The following is a 17,683-nucleotide window of genomic DNA, read 5'->3' as shown; positions in this document are numbered from 1 at the left end:
AAAACTGAATTTTAAATTTAAAATTAAAGGTCATGAGTTCGAATCCTACTCACGGTTCTTTTATGGAAATAATATATATATTTGGAATATGAGAAAATTTACTCATATTTACTCAACTTAGGTAATAGGGTAGAGGTACCATTTGTGGCCACTGCTCCATTTTTGGACATTTAATACTTTATTTTAATTAATGAAAGGTATCAAAAAAAATTTCTATTTTAATAGTGGAATAAAAGTATCTTTGGAAACATTTGAAAAATAAATTATGTCGTTGCTTTTTTTGTAATTATTTTATTTAAATTTTTCAAGTGTCTAAACTGGCCCTAAAGTGGCCAAAAACGGTACCTCTACCCTGTATGAACATGGTATCATTTGGAAAAATATATAACTATTAAAAGTGAGAGGAAAGGAAGGCGAGATTTAGATGAAACAAAAATTTGTGCTCCTAAATCGTCATTTTTTACTTTCACAATTTTTTTACGTAACTTCCCGCTATGAAAATTAAAAATTTTCGACAAAAGGAAAGTTATTGGCTTCGGTCCGATTTTCGAAAATCGAGTTTTCATCAGATCTCGACATTTTGAGGTCCTAGGAAGCTATTCCGACTATTTTCGGTTGAACGTTCGTGTGTGTGTGGGTCACCGTCTAAGAAAATCGATCGAAAATCTAGACCTAAGGCTCGGTGTTGTCAAGAAATTTTTTTTCATTCACTTCTGTGTGCTAGCATTCTTCCAGAAGACTTGTCTGATACCCCCGAGGCCTCAAAACATCCATTAGACGCCTTAATTTTAATCAGGGTCACCGTCTAAGAAAATTGTCTACAAAATCGATGGAAATTCTAGGCTTAGCTCCCCGAGTTTGAAAACAGCAGAAAGTTTTGGGGCAGCCGAAGTTCAAATTAAAAACTCACTTCTTCTATAAATAAAATTTATTATAGGCCATATTTATATAAATGGAGGGTTTTGTCAAAACTCCGGCTAAAAAATAAAAACAGTTTCATTAATAATAATTAGCTTGACTTGTTAATTAAAAATACAATAGAATTAGCGGTTGAAATAAATGGTGTTTTAATTTTTACAAAGAGCTTTTTCTTGAAGGTTTGATGAGAGATAAAATTGCAAGTGCAGAATGGCGAAGGTGATTTGAATATCTTTTACGGTGGTGAAAAGATTTAAGAAGACAGATCACCTCTTATAAATACACTCTGATGCATTGTTGGTACGAGTTAAAAAAAAAAAAAAAAAAAAAAACCCCAGAGAGTAAAAGAAAGAGAGATATGGTAAAACGCGTCCGTAACACAGTAGTGGCGCGTTGCCTACTGCTGCGATTTAATGAAAAATTCCATGCATCCGCGAGCGTTAACCGTACGTTCATCGTTGAAAGACCCGAGGGGTAGTAGTTGCAATGCCTCTGCCGGGTTCACTACGTACATACTCGACCGGGTAGACGCTGGTTCTGATGCTGATGTTGCCAGTGTGTAGCTGCTGCAAGCGCTGCTGAGAAATTAAAATGGATGAGGTGTACTCAGTTTTCTTGCTCGTGCACGCGGCCCAAGAATATCCCAAGTCCATTCAATATCTGGTTATAATAATGAAAAAAAGTATAAATAATATAAAATAACAGAGAAATTATAAAAAGTTTGAATGGATTGTTTGCCCGCAATAAATGTAAACACATTGAAGAAAAGTAAACAATCATCATGTATGAATAAAAAAGGTTTATTGAGATAACTTTAAAAAAGAAGAGCAATAATTAATCTCAGTCCATCGATTCCAGTATAATTGCACCCGCAGCTGTCTTGCTGGTTATTATTTTTGATACATCAAGCGTGTTTTATAGCTATGCATGAGTTGCCGGTTAAAATACGCGGTAAAATATTGCAAGCTCTGATGAACAACCCAAGGGCGTAAATATATAAAAGGGTACAACGCGACGACGGTAATATCATCGTCATATATGCAGTAGTTGTAATATTATGTTTTGATTTTACTAGCATTTTAACGATAAAGCCATTTTGTTCAACATCATACATAATCCTTTGTATATAAGCCCCATAATATGCATGCACATGTTCGATGATCGTATTGAATGAATTGCACAAATTTACATCAGCCAAGGTAAATCATCGAGGATCTGAAAGCTTTTCCTCCTACACATACACACACACGTCCATATATATTTAACATTTATATAGATATATTGACTAGTGAATGATGGTGACGCAATGACCACGTCGTTCTGCCTCAAGAGTCCTATTCACTGTTCGCATGATCACCTAAATATATTACCGATGCTTTGGTAAATAGAACGTACAGTGAGTTGGAGAGGACACGCGAATAGAAGTAGAGTCTGGTGGATGAGAATGAGGTGCTGGTGATGGTGGTGGTGGTGGTGGTGGTGGACAGAGTTGGACAGAGGGTATAGTGGAAAATACTGGGCCCGCATAATTTCAAAGCTCTGGTACGCATGCAGGGGTGCGTTAAGGGTAACGTCTGCTCTCTCGCATGATGTCGACCGTTGACCCGCACTCGCGTATTCGCGGTGTGCAATGCAAATTTTCCTATGCAAAATCCGATCAACCGAGGGAGCCCATGCCACCACAGCTGTATAGATATATACGCCTGTATTATCATGTGTGTCATTTATATACACACACACACACATATATCGATATATATGTTGATGGTATGTGTAAGGCCTCTGTGTACTGTACTGTCATTCGCCCTCTTATACGGTACACACATGATGAGATGCTTTTACGTGGCTGTCATGTGTAAGTATGTATTTATATATATATATATATGTATATATCTTGACGCGGAGAATGAGTGTGTGTGTGTAACGTTTCACGCGACGTAATATTGGCTCGTTCAAGCGAGTCAAGATAAAACCACCGACAATAACCCCCATGAATATCATCAATGCCACGCAAATATAACCTGTAATAAGTAGTTGATAAACTCATTCGTATTCTTACGCGTATTTTTATTATATCATTATCACACACATGAGTTATTTTTATCTAAAAAAATTTTATTTTTTATGGAAATTTTATTTTATTTTTTTTTGTTATCGAAATTCGATCATTGGACGGAGAAACGAGCTCTGAGAAAATAAAAATTTGTTATGCAAATCCGTGTTGCTCACACCTTGATGATTTGGTTGATTAGGTTATACACCTGGTGTGAAATAGCTTTTCCTCGTTTTTAAGCTAATATAAATGCAGTGTCGTAAAGTAGGACGACGGACGGTCGATTTTAAATGAGTCACAGCAGTAGTAACACGCAACGCAATTGCTTCCGTATATTATGTATATATGCATATATGTACATATACTTAATAACTACATAGAGTTATAAAACCAAGAGAATGCGATCTATATACGCGTCTGCCTTATTCTTTTTATAGTCTCTGATTGTTCATGCGCTTGTTTTTAAATGTCTTCAGTATTATGTTGTGGTGAGTGTAAATTATGTTGCACTCTGTTCTGAAAGCGAGGAAAAAAATTTGTTAAGTAAATTAGTGGGTACATAAAAGATGTAAGGAGTGATGTATTGTAATCGAAAGTTTATCCCTTCGTAATACATTTGAAACGTATTTTTACACACATATGTAGAATAGGTATTTGGATAAGTAACTCACCACAAGTTGGAATAAGGTCATGTGAGTTTAGGTAGCAGGGGAATAGCAAATCGTTTTTTTTTTAGTTTTTTTCGCAGTCGTAAACTCTTCGTGTTTACCTTCCATTCCAGAGCACCGTCACCTACGCCCGCGACATTCGACGTGATAAGCTCTCGTCGTTGAATCGATTCTGTAGGTTTTTGCGACTTGTGAGTCTCTCGAGGTATCAGTAGACACCTGCCGATAATATCACTAGCGCAGAAAACAACTATATTTATATACATACACATGTGAGGGTATTCGTGAACAAGAAGTAGAGTATTAGATCGGAAAAGCTTGTGAATATCCGTACGAAGTTGGCAAGAGACACGCAAGCTTCCAATTCAATAACTTATGTTATGGTGTGTTGAGATCGTTAGACAAACTTTAGTTTCAGACAGTTGAAATTTAGTCGGTATATTATCTTACAGTAGAGTAATTACGCGTTATACAATTTAATTTTATGTAATTATTTATTATTATTACGTATCATGATATTATTTAAACACAACATTTACAATAAAATTTTTTTTTATTTTCAAGTATAGCCATGATGATTGTGTGCCAAATTTACGAGTTGAAAGCAAAGTACGGTTATAAAAATTGACAAGTAAGAATTTATAGTGAGAATTTTATTCCCTTTGTGTCTCACCACTCACGTCATGTACTCTATACATATCTACACGTTTGCGTTGTGTATATATAAAAGTGAGTATACATGTACATATATATATATTGTATTTATAACAACATCGTGGATGAGAACCCACCGTCACTTTGTTCTCTTCGACCGTGTGCCCCAAGTTTACGTGCTTCAATCATTGGAGGCTCTCCTCTTCTCTACTATACTACTACTATATCACTATACGTACTTGCAGATGCATCGCCGACTGGCTCATAAGCGTCGACTACTATTTCCTGCGGCTTACATCACGTTAAAATATATACATGTAAAGTGTATAGAAATTAACAGCGACGTTTCGACAGAATCTAATTATTTTTCACTCTATGAAAATTACACTCCGTACATTACTTACAAATAAAAAAAAAATTTTTAAATTAAAGTCATACCACGGAAAATCTATTACTCTTATGTACGTACAGTGCATGCATTGCAATGGCACAGTGAGGGTGAATGAGTGAAGAAAGAAAGACTCGACGCCCATGGATTTCTTTTCTTCTGTTATGTTCTCTGGTAAACGGAGGGAAGGGAAGTCAGCGGCGACGACAAAGGCCCCAAGCGCGACGCCCGAGGGTTCCGAGCGTCGTAGTAAGCAAGGTCTTGTCGTCGTTGTGTGTCTTTATACTACTTGGCTCAACGATTTTTATTTTTTATTACATCTCCCTTTCTTCTCCCCCCCCCCACTTAGAGCCTTCCGCGACCCTCATCGTTTTTATTTATTTTTTCCCGCGTCTCGCATTCTCGTGCCCGCCGCGAGTGCAAGCGCACACTCACGTGTGCACTGAAATGTCAATGTGTGTTTGAGCACGTGCGTGCACGACACACAACAAAGAAACCCACATGATCTCATGCCAAAGACAGAGAGAGCATTCACTACACCATTGTATACTACATATACTATACTACCATATATATATATATTTTTTTTTACTACATACTACATATAATATCATATGCTATACTACGCAATACAGTAAAACTGAGTAGTAAATTGAAAAAAGAATATACATATATATGTATAATAATATATGAGCCACACATTGATATAAGTAAATATAAAGAAAAGTCTCCAACTTTACTTGTCTTGGCTTTGGTTTAGTAACTTGGTTCAGCTTAGAGTCGAGTGATGACGAATTTTTACGAGTAAACCCGAAGTGGTCGCGTTGGTTTCCAGCTGGCCTGCTTGCCTCCCCACCTCAGTCGCGGTATCTCCGACTCCGACCACCTTCATCAGTTGAAGACCAAACCAGCAGCCAGCATTCTCCCTCCCCCCCTCTCTTCAATCCTCCATTCTTCTACTTCTACACTATACTTGTACTCTTGTGCGCGGCAAATGCTCAATTCTTCTCTGTCTTTGTTTGCTCCACGTGTACTAGACTATATATGAATCCAGTGGTCTCGCTCCCACACCGGCAATCACTCGACTCCACACTCTTCCATACTATACACAGTCTACACTCTACACTCTAGCTGGCGCGTAACTTAGTTCCCCTCACCGCCGCTCGGTCCATCCCCACCACCGCCGACTTCTTTCCCCTCCAGCACATTCATTGCCGAGACTCGTGGCCAAGTTTTAGCGTCGTTCTACACTCGTGGCGTGCCTACAACTTTGCCGGATCTATTACGCGTATTTTTTTAACCACGCAGACTCCTTTTTTTAAGTTTATATATTTTTTTATATTTACCAATCATCTGCGATTATTACTATCGATAGTAAACAATAATCGTGTGTTCGGAACCTCGTGTTATTCAAAAATCCTATATCTTGGTTAGGATTTATCGCACTCGGACTAGACAACGCGGTTTGAATATTTAAAAAAAATAATAACAGTTTTTATACAATTGACAGCATTCTATACACTATCGTCTTTATTACGTCGGTTGATAAAACCATTATACACTAGTGTAGTTTATTCAGTACAGTGGCTGTCTCAACTCGTCTTTATTTCATCAATTCAGTCACCAGTCGGGCTGTTGCGACGTTGGAAATCGCACGTACCAGACACCTTCCATTTTTAAAAAAAAACTAGTACTCTGGGTATTTTAAAAACAACCGCGAATTTAAATCTATTGTATTTATTTTTAAATTTATTGTGGTGAGTGTTTTGTTGTGTTAAGTGGACACTTGGATTTTTCTGCGCTGCCATTGGTATGTATCTATTTTTAAACTATTTTATATCCAGTTCATTAATTTATTCATTATTTAATTAATTTATTTATTTATTTATTGAATTATTTATTTATAAATAATTATCGTGACATTTAATTATGGAGTAATCCGCGTGTTTAGTTTTATAAAACCGGGTATGTTTTGTGTACTGTAGCGTAACAACCGGCGTCGTTTTTAAAGCGCATGTCCGTCGACGTTAACCAACAAATTTTTCGACGCGCTTTTTTTATCATTTTATTTTTATTTTTATTTCGCACGCGCAACCATACATTTATATATTACTCATATATGTATATATAAATATATACTGGAAATGTACGTGATCAATGTAATATATAGTGAACGCTAGTTTTCATCCATGAGCACGTTTATTATATATTATATATATATATAATTATTTAAAAATATTTAAATTAAATGATTCTGAAGTTTGCCGAGGCCTGATAATTTTTGAATTTTTAAAAAACGATAAATTATAAAAAAAAATATTTTAAAAAATTGCACCTGTAGATTTTAAAATTTTCTACATGTGCATTTTTTTTTTTTTTTTTTTTTGTAGTTTATTTGCTGAAAAAAAATCCGAAAATTTTAAACTTGAGGATCATTTAAATTAATTTAATTTACATATTTAATATAATTGGCATCATCAAGTTGAATGTCCTGTACATTTAAAAAAGTTCTATAAACTTGTCATATATATTGATATGTATAAAACATAAACATGACAATGATATGTGGTAGAAATATATATCAAGAGAGATTAGATTGAATCCTATTACAAATATTTGTTTATACATTACGTCATGGTATGTTTAACTGTTGAATTCAAGTTTTATTTCTGAGAAGTAAACGATTATGTCGGTATATAAATGTATGTTGATATTTGCGCTAATGTATATTAAGGACAGGAAGGGGAAAAAATATAATATATAATAATATTTGTTGGTTTGATGTCTCGAGCTTTTAGTGTCATTGATCTGCTCTATGTTTTTTATATGAATACAGATATAAATATTTGTAGGATTATATATATGTAGGGAGGCGGATGTAGGAGTGCCATCGCGTAAATTTGCTCAGTCGAGGCAAAGCTGTACCCGTTTGTTTTCCACTATCTAACCCAGCGCTTAATTTTTATTGGTTTTCATATATATATTCGACAGAAACTACTGATGATTTTATTTTGTCTAGACAAAGTGTTGACTGAGATCAGTAGCTCGGCTGTCGTCGATGACAAGTTGATGAAAAATCATCTTTGATCTGGAACTAAACCTGTGTGTCTGTGTCGCCAGACAGAACTTTTAGACATTTGTTAGAATGATAGAGGAAAAAAATGCTGGTAATGCTGGCAAGGAAATTTCGGAGTTATAAAATTTAATACTGAAATGCCCGAAACAAAATTGTCAAGGTTGCGGCAATAAATTCGTATTGGAAATGAAGAAATATTTTTCTAGACCATTGCAAACCTCTGTCTACTTTGCTGAGTTGTCCAACCGGTTTTGGAACCCTTGGCATTGTGTGGACTCAAGACGGCTTTGTTCTTTTATCCAGCTAAAGTATATACATATATACCTACTGTATATATGTACAATAGAATTCATTGCAATACAATAGTCCGTCAGTCCCTTGGGTCTTATCTGCAGTAGGTTTGCCCGCATGAAGCCTCATTATATTATTATACCTTAAGTAATTTAGCAGACAGGTGAACATGAAGTTCTTTTGAAAGATTTAAGTACTCGAAATCACGTCTTGCATCTGTTAAAATTTCTTGGTAATTTTATTTACATTTAAATGCTGAGTAGATTTATAATTATTTAACTTTTAGTATCTGTCGCAATGGCACACTTTTAATTTCACAATGAAAATATACGTGAATATATTTTATTTATATTTAGATTTGTTTTTTTGTATAATGGAGAGTGATAAAATTTCGACAATTAATTCACGGTCGTGACTCGATGTTTTTAGGACGAGTCGACAGAGATTCGCATGTATACAATACTCGTGTTGTATAAAACGAAAGAATATGGAGGGGAATAATATAAAAGGAGTAGGAGTATGGTACCTGGTTCCCCTACAAAGAATTCCTTTTAAAAGATGGGTAGTCAAGTTTCAGAACCACCTCCCTACGTCGTCTTACTCTTTTATATTTTATTTCATACTTATTTATATTTTTTTTATTAAACTACTTGGCACACAACACGGCGACTTTGTCCCTCTACCCCACTACTATACGACTGATGATTGCCGCGAGGAAAGTTCGAAACGACCACGTGGAGAGGCACTAGTTGCGCATTCTCAAGGTTAACCGACCTTCGCCACTCGTTTACAGCCATCAGGGCCTTGGTAATAAATTTCTCCATCAGTCTTGTCGTTTTTTAAAATCTTTCGGTTTAATTTTATTATACATTTAATTGTATAATATAATTTCTGGTTATTTCACCTCAGCTCATCTCTAAAATCAATCAATTATTTCTTATTGCTCAGCTGAAGAGAAAAAACCTCACATGCGTTATTTATTATTTAAATTTATAAGTGTATTATGTACACTAAATATTTAGTAGGAATAAAATTAAATAATTTATTTCGTAATTATTATTTCAATGGCCTTGGTAGCATCCGGATCGACTTGTTTTCTTACCATTTCGGCTGTTCCTCACACTCCGATTCTATTAAAACCCAAGAGATGGTGAGGGACCGGATCGGGTACACTCGGTTCGGGTTACTGATGAATTTTTATGCTGTTTAAAAATTTATGTTAACTCTCCGGTTGTCTTATTGATTCACCATTCGCAGTAGTGTCAGGTAAATACTTTACCTGGACTAGTGGTTTTAAAATTAATTTTTCATATCCCCCGGCATTAATTTTAAATGAATTTAATAAAATTGTCCTTAGACTTGACGGTGTCTAGCTCATGTTATATTAAACATTAACGTGGCTCTAAATGCGTCTTGGTATTATATTAATAAATTCAAGAAGACGTTGAAGCAGGTGCGTTTTTACTTTCCTCTGGACTTTCGACACCATCTGTCTGATGTGCCCAGTCCACCGGACGTTAAACGTATTTTATTTTATTTTATTTAAACTTTAACGACTATCCATTTTGTTTTTACTCGACAATTTAATGTCTTTCGCGTCAAGCACAATCGATATTTACACAAACTATGAGTTATGGTATGTTCGCGACTGTTAAATCTTACATGTGCGGTGATTTAATCTTTTCATTGACTCTGCAAGCTCCGTTTTGCATCACTATTTAATTCTATTAAATTCAAACTGCTGTTGTTTACGTATATTGTATACAAATATATAAATATATATCGCGTTTGCGGGTTTACGATGCAAGCAACGCTGCAGGAAATGGAGAAAGAATAATAAACGATTTTCTAGATTGATATATATGTATGAACAATACGACCGAATGAAATTTCCTCGTTGCGATGTCGTTTTTTTTGTAATTACTTTTTTTAATTTGATGTTATTTGGGTTTTTTTACGGTTAAAATTTAGCTAAGGGTCACCGTGTATGAGGGAAAAAATATAAAAAAATTTCAATTAACCGTTGATTACTTTCTTTTGTTACTTTTTATCTTTTGTGGACTGGAATAAAATAAAAATGATGTATTAGAGCACACAAGTTATGTTTGTGCACGCTATTTACTTGTTTTTGATGACCAATTCAGTGTTATATGTATAGAGGATTGCGTCAGGGACAATACATGAATTCCTCGAGCAATTATAGTCACGTAACGAGGAAAAGGTACACGATCAATAGTCATTTTGTGTGGAAGAAAAAGTATTATTTTATATTTATTTGGATGTGGAGAACTTTTTTTACTATTAATTTCTCTTGATAATCATTTTTTTTTTTTTTTATTGTTATTATATTGTACTCTGGTGATTAAATAATTTTTTTCTCACCACTCACACAATTCTGATGTTTATTTCTGGCAACGCCGCGTCGTCGCGCGGTCGCAATCAAATCGAAGGTATATTTACATGCCTCCAAACTATTCGGGTCATGGTTCGGTTCACTTGGGTCACCACAAAAATTTTATTGGATTTTCATGTTCCAGTGCTTTATTAAAAATTGATTGCATGTTTGAGTTATTTTGTTTTTATTTCCACTTTTTTATTTTAAAATTATACTTTATTTTGTTTTGCTTAAATATACGTGACAAATATTTATATTGCATTTTATATTCGTGGTGGATTTTTTTTTTATTTTATTTTTTTGGAGTCTATTAACTTTAACGTATGATATATAAGTCTCGTGTCGGAGCTTAAGAAATGAAAACAAAAAACAAAAATCTAAAACACAGCATTTTTAAAATCATTTCAACGAACGGTATATTTTTAAAAATTTTAAACACAGTATAATGTTACTTTTTAAAAGTTGACGAAAGTAGGACGCGAATGTGCTTTTAAATATTCGATAAAAGCTTTTTTTTTTGAATTTTTTTTTTTTTATTCATATTTTTTTACTCACAAATTATTATATAGAGAATAAAGGAATGGTTTGAGAAGAATAAGTAATTCTTTTATGTGCGCATGCGTCAAATAGAGAACAAAGAAAGAAAGTTTCGCGGGGCGACTTGGTAGGTAGCAGCTGTAACAGCAACGCCACTCGTTTGTATACATATATATATATATATATATATATATATATATATATATATATATATTTTGATGTATATGTATATGTATCTGTATATATGAATATGTATATGTATCTACATATGTGTGTATAAATATGAAAGAGAGTCGCAAGAGAAATACAGAGGACAGAAAAAGGGTCCAGATGCTTTTGCACACGAGCTTTGCGAATATGGCTCGTTATTGACGTGACAAAACGTCCAGTTGAAAAATGTTTGTAAAACGTGTGGACCATTTTCAAAATGTATCTCGCTCATTTTTAACTTTTACATTTTTATATCCATAAAAATTTTCATTACTTATGCATATAATACATGACTACTTATTTATTATTACGTAATCTTCAAATACTACCAGTGGAATTTTGTAAATTTATTTGAGCTTTAAATTTTGGGTAATTATTTGAACATCCCGCGGAATTCAACACATATTTGTTTAATCACATGACAAAAATTTCTTGAATAAATATTATTGTTTTATTTATTTATCGATCAAAAATAAATTTGCTTAAACTTTGAACTCGAAAAATAAAATTTTGGCCTTTAATTTGAATAAAAACGCGTTTACGAATTTGAAAATTATTTTTTTATGACAATATTCAAAATAAAGACTTTGAAATAAAATTTTTTGTCAAGTGCGTTGAAAACGTTTTATAGAAGTGTTTATATTAATTGAAGACTTTGGTCATGGTTAATTTAAGAAGACGTTAATCATACGAATGAGACGTTGACGCGTACATTTTCCAGTTTAGTTCAGCGGTTCTCATTTTATTCTTCGTTAAATTTACTACATGTTAAATGCAGTAATAAATATTAGGTGCCTTTGTGACTCGTATTGTTTATACACATATATTTACGTATATATGCTGAGTTGAGATGGTACATGGGTATGACGTGTGTTATATTTGTTATCGCTTATCGACGTTGAATCCATTGCACAAAGCAGACGTAACTTGGGCTGCAATTTAAACTGCGAACTGATAGGCTTATCGCTGTTGCTATTGTTACTTTTGTCAATAAGAAAATGACTATACAGTATACATTAACATATATATATATATATATATATATATATATATATATATATATATTTGTAAGTGTTGAAGGTTTCTAATTTACTGTTCGTTTAGTTTAATGCAAGTGTTATTTGAGAACAATAAAATACAAGTGTATGTATTTTTTCTCACTTTTATATTACGTAAAATAAATGCTGACGTTATTTTTCTAAAAATCTTTTATCATATTCTGCGTAAAAAGTTATTGTTATTTTTAAATTTATATGCGAGACTAAAAATATAAATATTTGTTGGTAAAAATTCAATCGTTAAAAATAATAAATTTATAAAACTTATAATAAATCAAACTTTAATAGCTACAGCAATACAATTATAATAATAATTATTATTATTATTGAGTCATTAATAAAAAATATTTTTTTAAAAGAAGGCGCAAAACTTATCTTGTTAAAAATTCACTTACATTTACAAATATATATATATATGTATATTACGCAATACAGGGAGCACTTGTAAACGTATACCATTAAAATTACTTAACATTTCTTCCTCTTGAGTTGAATAGTACAATAGTGTTCCATAAATGTCGGGAATATAGTACACTAGTGAATGTATTTCATACAATATTGACTCTTTTCATCGAGGATTTTCCTGGCACGGGTTAAATTTACAGTAAGAATGGAGTACCGTATAATTACTCGACAATCCGACTCCCTTCTGGCAAAGCTCCAATTGGGCGTACCCTCTGGCTTACATGACCCGCTAGATTTTCTTTTATCTCACTCTCGGTTTCCCTTTTTTACGTTTGTTATTCTTTATTCCTCATCCTTTATCCAGCTCTTCCACGTCCTTGAAGTAACACACAAGTACCAGACTACTCACATCACCCACATATCTCACATTCACCCGCAGTTAACTTGTGTGTTAGTTGTTGCTGTTGCTGTTGTTGTTATAACGAGTGCCAGAATAGTAGTACAGAAAATAGGAAAGAAAGAGAGAGTAGAAACGTCGATCACTCGATCCTGGATCACCGGGAAATGGCTCCTGTGGGTATGTGTCGGATATACTATGCGATTCGCGCTTCAACGAATTCTTTATCTAAAGGCCGGTATTTCATCCCCTAGGAATTCGATGAGTCCGAGTAAAGGCAAATTACTCCCAAGGGTTACATTTACAGTCGGATTTCAAGATCGGAGAAGATGTTTTCCTATATACAGATTGACGTTAAGGATTATCTTGCAATTTCTTTTTTTTTTTAAATGTATACATTTTTTTATGTCTTATTAAAGCAGCTATATATAATATATATTAACAACTTTTTCATCAAAATCTATAAATATATCTCATAAATCTACATTTGTATTTTTAATGAATTATTTATCATTCATTTTATCTTCAGTTTTTATAAAAAAATTCATTCATCGATAATATCTTAATGAACAGACTTATAATCGTATTTTAATTGTTGGCGTTATGCGAGTATATATTTTTTTCTCACGTACATGGGATTTAATTACAGTGACTATTACGAAAGACTAAACTTTCTGTACATGTGTGTGTGTATATACAAATACAACAGATGTTTATATATATACGTTATGTTTAACGTGGCAACGTCGCTCGTCAATTGACAATTAGGTGTTGTCGGGGTCAATTGGACCCACGCTACCCGCTGATTTCAAGTTTACTCACGTTTTCCACGGAATTAGTCGTGTGGTACGCACTGCCGATGATGCTTCAGTGTCGTCTCTTCAGTCGCCGTATCGGCTAATTTTCAGCAACGTACTCCAATACGCGACTACTCAACAAGAGAAAGACAAATAACATTCTCTCTCTCTATAACATACTCTTTAATACCCGTAATAGTATTACGTACGTTAATCCTCGAATTAACTTTTTCTTTTTTATTATTTTCTTCTTCTTCTTTCCCCTGTTCCTTTATTTATTTATACCACTTGTATACTTTTACTTTCACACCCGGAAACTTTTTCGGATGGATCAATTTCGCTCGGGTTTAATTTATCGTGAGTAGAAAGTTTCCCCAAATTGTATGTTTGTGATTACTTTAGTTGAATATATATATACATATACATTTACACATCAATACATATTTATATCTAAATATATATATGTATGTGCCAAAAGAGATGTAATTTTTGTGAGTGGCTGTACACACGCGGATGTCGAACGAACCGTGTATACACACACACAAAAATACAACACACACGTACACACATTATGGTTGAAGCCACACATGGCTGAGTACGCTGCTGTGACGGTCTTCAACAAGTGGTAATGGTGGTTGTATTCATCTTCTCATGAACATAAGCGTGAGACATTACTTCCACTCAAGTTAAAATAATAATTATGATAGTGATAATAACAATAATTTTTCTATTATTATCATTACATAAAACAGAAATTAAAATAAAATAAATAATTCATTTTATTTAATAATTATTAGTTGATAAATTATCGTAAAGATTGTACATTATATATGTATAAGCGAACCGGTTAACGTGGGAAATATTCATTTCGTGATTTGTCGAGACTTATTCAGTATACATACTAATTTATACATATATGTAGATATGTATGTGTAATAATGTGTAATGTTTATAATGGATTGTAAGTTATGGTAGACACTTGGGCTGTGAATGGTAGACATACACGAGGAGAAAAGTACGAGTAAGTGAAAGAGACGAGTATAGTATACAATAACAAGTATAAGTTGTGTGTGCTGTGGATATGAGTATAGAGAGGTACTGGGAATAAGGCACGAAGGTCAAGGCTCCAAGCTGTCGTGCCAAGAAATTCACGCTCCGTTACCGCATTACTACATATCTCTTTTGCCAATTTCCTGTAAATAATGTCTACTGTTTATTAATTTTATTTAAATTTATATTTAAATACTTAATTAGTCACTTCTCTTTACATCAACGAGTTCATTTAAATATTTTTTTAAATTTTGTTCGGACAAATGAATTGTGAGAGTAAATTTTAGATACGTGATTTTATTGTTCCGTAAGTGATTCAATTGACCCATCAGTAATCTATCCGTTTATCTAATTCATGATACCGTATGAAAATTTTATTCAACATTTGTAGGGTGTTATGCAATATCGCGTTGCAGTCATCGGGATTATTGGTGCGATTTTATTATTTCAACGTGCGTTGAATTTAATAAATTTTTTTAACAGTATTTTTTTTTTTAAATATGGTTGAGTTTATTGACGGGCGTGTGTGTGTGTGTGGGGCTTTTTTTTTTTATTAGTTACATTGTAATTTTTCATCCGTTGGATACCAAAGGTGGGTAACGCAAAGTTACCTGAGAATATGGTTAACGAGACGCGAACTCACCGGACGAGACGCCAGGATGCACCGATTGTAATTCAAATCGTGGCTCGGTATGTGGCCGCCGTGGTACAGTCACGTTCAAAAAATATCTTTATACTATTCAGTGGTTCTCAGTTCCCACAATTTAATATTTAAATAAATAAATGAATATTTTAATTTAAATATTCATCACAAATTAACCGACATTAGAATTCTATTTTTCTCGGATAAATTAAAAAAATTGGATTTTAAAAAAAATCCGTACTCCAAATTTTTAGTTGATTACAAAATCTTTTTTATAATTAGAACGTAAAATTTTAATTTAAAAAATTATTTTTATGTATGAATTTCTTCAAAAATTAAATTATTGTCTTAGAAAAAAAAAATAGATGATTATAAAAAATCCAATTAAAGAGATATGTTAATAAATAAAAAATGAACAGTGAACTGAGAATTTCCTCAGTTATTTAATCGTCTGACAGCTGATGCTACTAACACACTATTTTAATAAAAGTTGTTTTATTTTTTCCAAGTGTTGACAAAGTTACACACCTGCCAGTTGACGCGATTCGTCGGTTGCTTTACATTTCAATAGAATCTACGGGTTACTATTTTTATTTTATTTATTCCCGAACAAATTTACAATTCTAATAAACTTTATTTCACAATCATGTTTGTAAATCTAAAATGTCTTTGTATAGGTACGTAAATATAAATATTACCCGGTATATATTTAATAATTTAAATATCAATGAACATAAAAAAGTTTAAAATCACTTTAAATTTATTTCCTCATTTATTATCTACATTATTTATTTTCTTTCTTATTTAATAAATAAATTCATATATATATATATATATTCTATATACTCAGTAATATCCTGATAGACTGTTGAGTATTTAGTTCTTGTTCTTGTTGTTGTTTTGCTACCGCGTCTTGTTGACGTAAATTTATCGACGGTACCCTGGCGGTGTCGAAGGTGTCGAGGTAAGTCTCGAAATCCTAAATAACTGATCTCACCCTTGGGAATTTAGTGTCTGGTGCACATCTAACCATTTCTACAACTACATGGCTAGTTTTCGACTCCAGTATTCCACAAATTCAATAGTCCTCCGACTCAAGCTCGAATAATTTTAAAAAATGAATTATTTATTTTAAAAAAAATCTAAAGTTGCCTCGAAGAAATAATTTATTTAATTTTGTTGATTTAATTTAAAACTCGGGAAATTGGAGTAAAAGTTTTATTAATTAAAATTCAGATTTAATTTATTATAATAATAAAAATAGTCACTTTAAATTAACCAAACATCTGAAGTAAAAAGAGTTTAGTATGTAAATTAAAGTGATTATAGTCAAAATTAATTATTTTATGCTGTTGGTACGGTCGATTGCTCGTCTTTACCGCGGCATTTGTGCTAAATTAATGAGAGTAAATTCGGTGGATGGGCGAACGGGGAACGAGAGACGCTAAACGAAAATTGTGCTGGGACGCATAGTCGTACTACATCTCTGTGTGTATGCCACGTTGATGTTCACTATGATGCTCTGGTGATGTTGGTGGTAGTAGTTATACTTCTACTGGTTCTGCTACTGCTACTACTGCTGCTGCTACTGCTACTGCTACTGCTACTGATGCTGCTACTGCTGCTGATGTGGCAGCACGCCCGGTGCGTGGATATTTTCCCCACCTGTTGCCAAACAATTCCCATGGAAACCGAGTTATGGTTATGATTTCCGTCAGATAAATAAAATTTAAAAGTACTATTTAAATATGCCACTCTGCTGTTGTAGAATACCAGTATTTTTCATATTTATATTGATACATATACGAAATAAAACAAAATATATATAAATGTAGACACGTTCTACTGTAGGTTTTATTCAACTGAATTTTATTTTATCAATTGGAAAATTTTCAATTGATTGAACTCAATATTTAGTAGTGTTTCACATAACTTTCATCTTTTAAATCATCTATATAATTTAATTATGCGGAAAAAAAATCCATTTTGTTGAATCTAAAAATAACAGTTTTATTAAATACTGAAAATTGAATTTATTACTTTAGTTTAATAATATTTATACGGTTAATTAGTATTGTGTAAAGGGGAGGTTTTTAGGTCGACAATATCGAGAGACGAAATTTTAATTATAACGGTCGTTTCT

At 33.0% G+C, this 17,683-nt stretch overlaps 1 protein-coding gene across 3 annotated transcripts in view; it reads left to right on the top strand.

Moving 5' to 3' along the window:
- The window catches only part of LOC130663777 (polypyrimidine tract-binding protein 2), a 142,689-nt gene that overhangs the window by 20,367 nt on the left and 104,639 nt on the right, over nucleotides 1-17,683 (top strand). For 2 of the 3 annotated variants that reach the window (XM_057463225.1, XM_057463221.1), the window contains exon 1: nucleotides 5,643-6,491. The exons of the other annotated variant lie outside the window; for it this stretch is intronic. The gene's annotated coding sequence lies outside the window, so the exon portion shown is untranslated. Of the gene's footprint in view, nucleotides 1-5,642; nucleotides 6,492-17,683 lie in introns of those variants that run through there. 3 annotated transcript variants of the gene reach the window in all.

This window comes from Microplitis mediator, chromosome 2 (assembly GCF_029852145.1).
Source record: "Microplitis mediator isolate UGA2020A chromosome 2, iyMicMedi2.1, whole genome shotgun sequence".
Classification (NCBI taxonomy): Eukaryota; Metazoa; Arthropoda; class Insecta; order Hymenoptera; family Braconidae; genus Microplitis; species Microplitis mediator.
The sequence above is the reverse complement of the archived record's forward strand: the minus strand, read 5'-3'. Positions and strand labels throughout refer to the sequence as shown.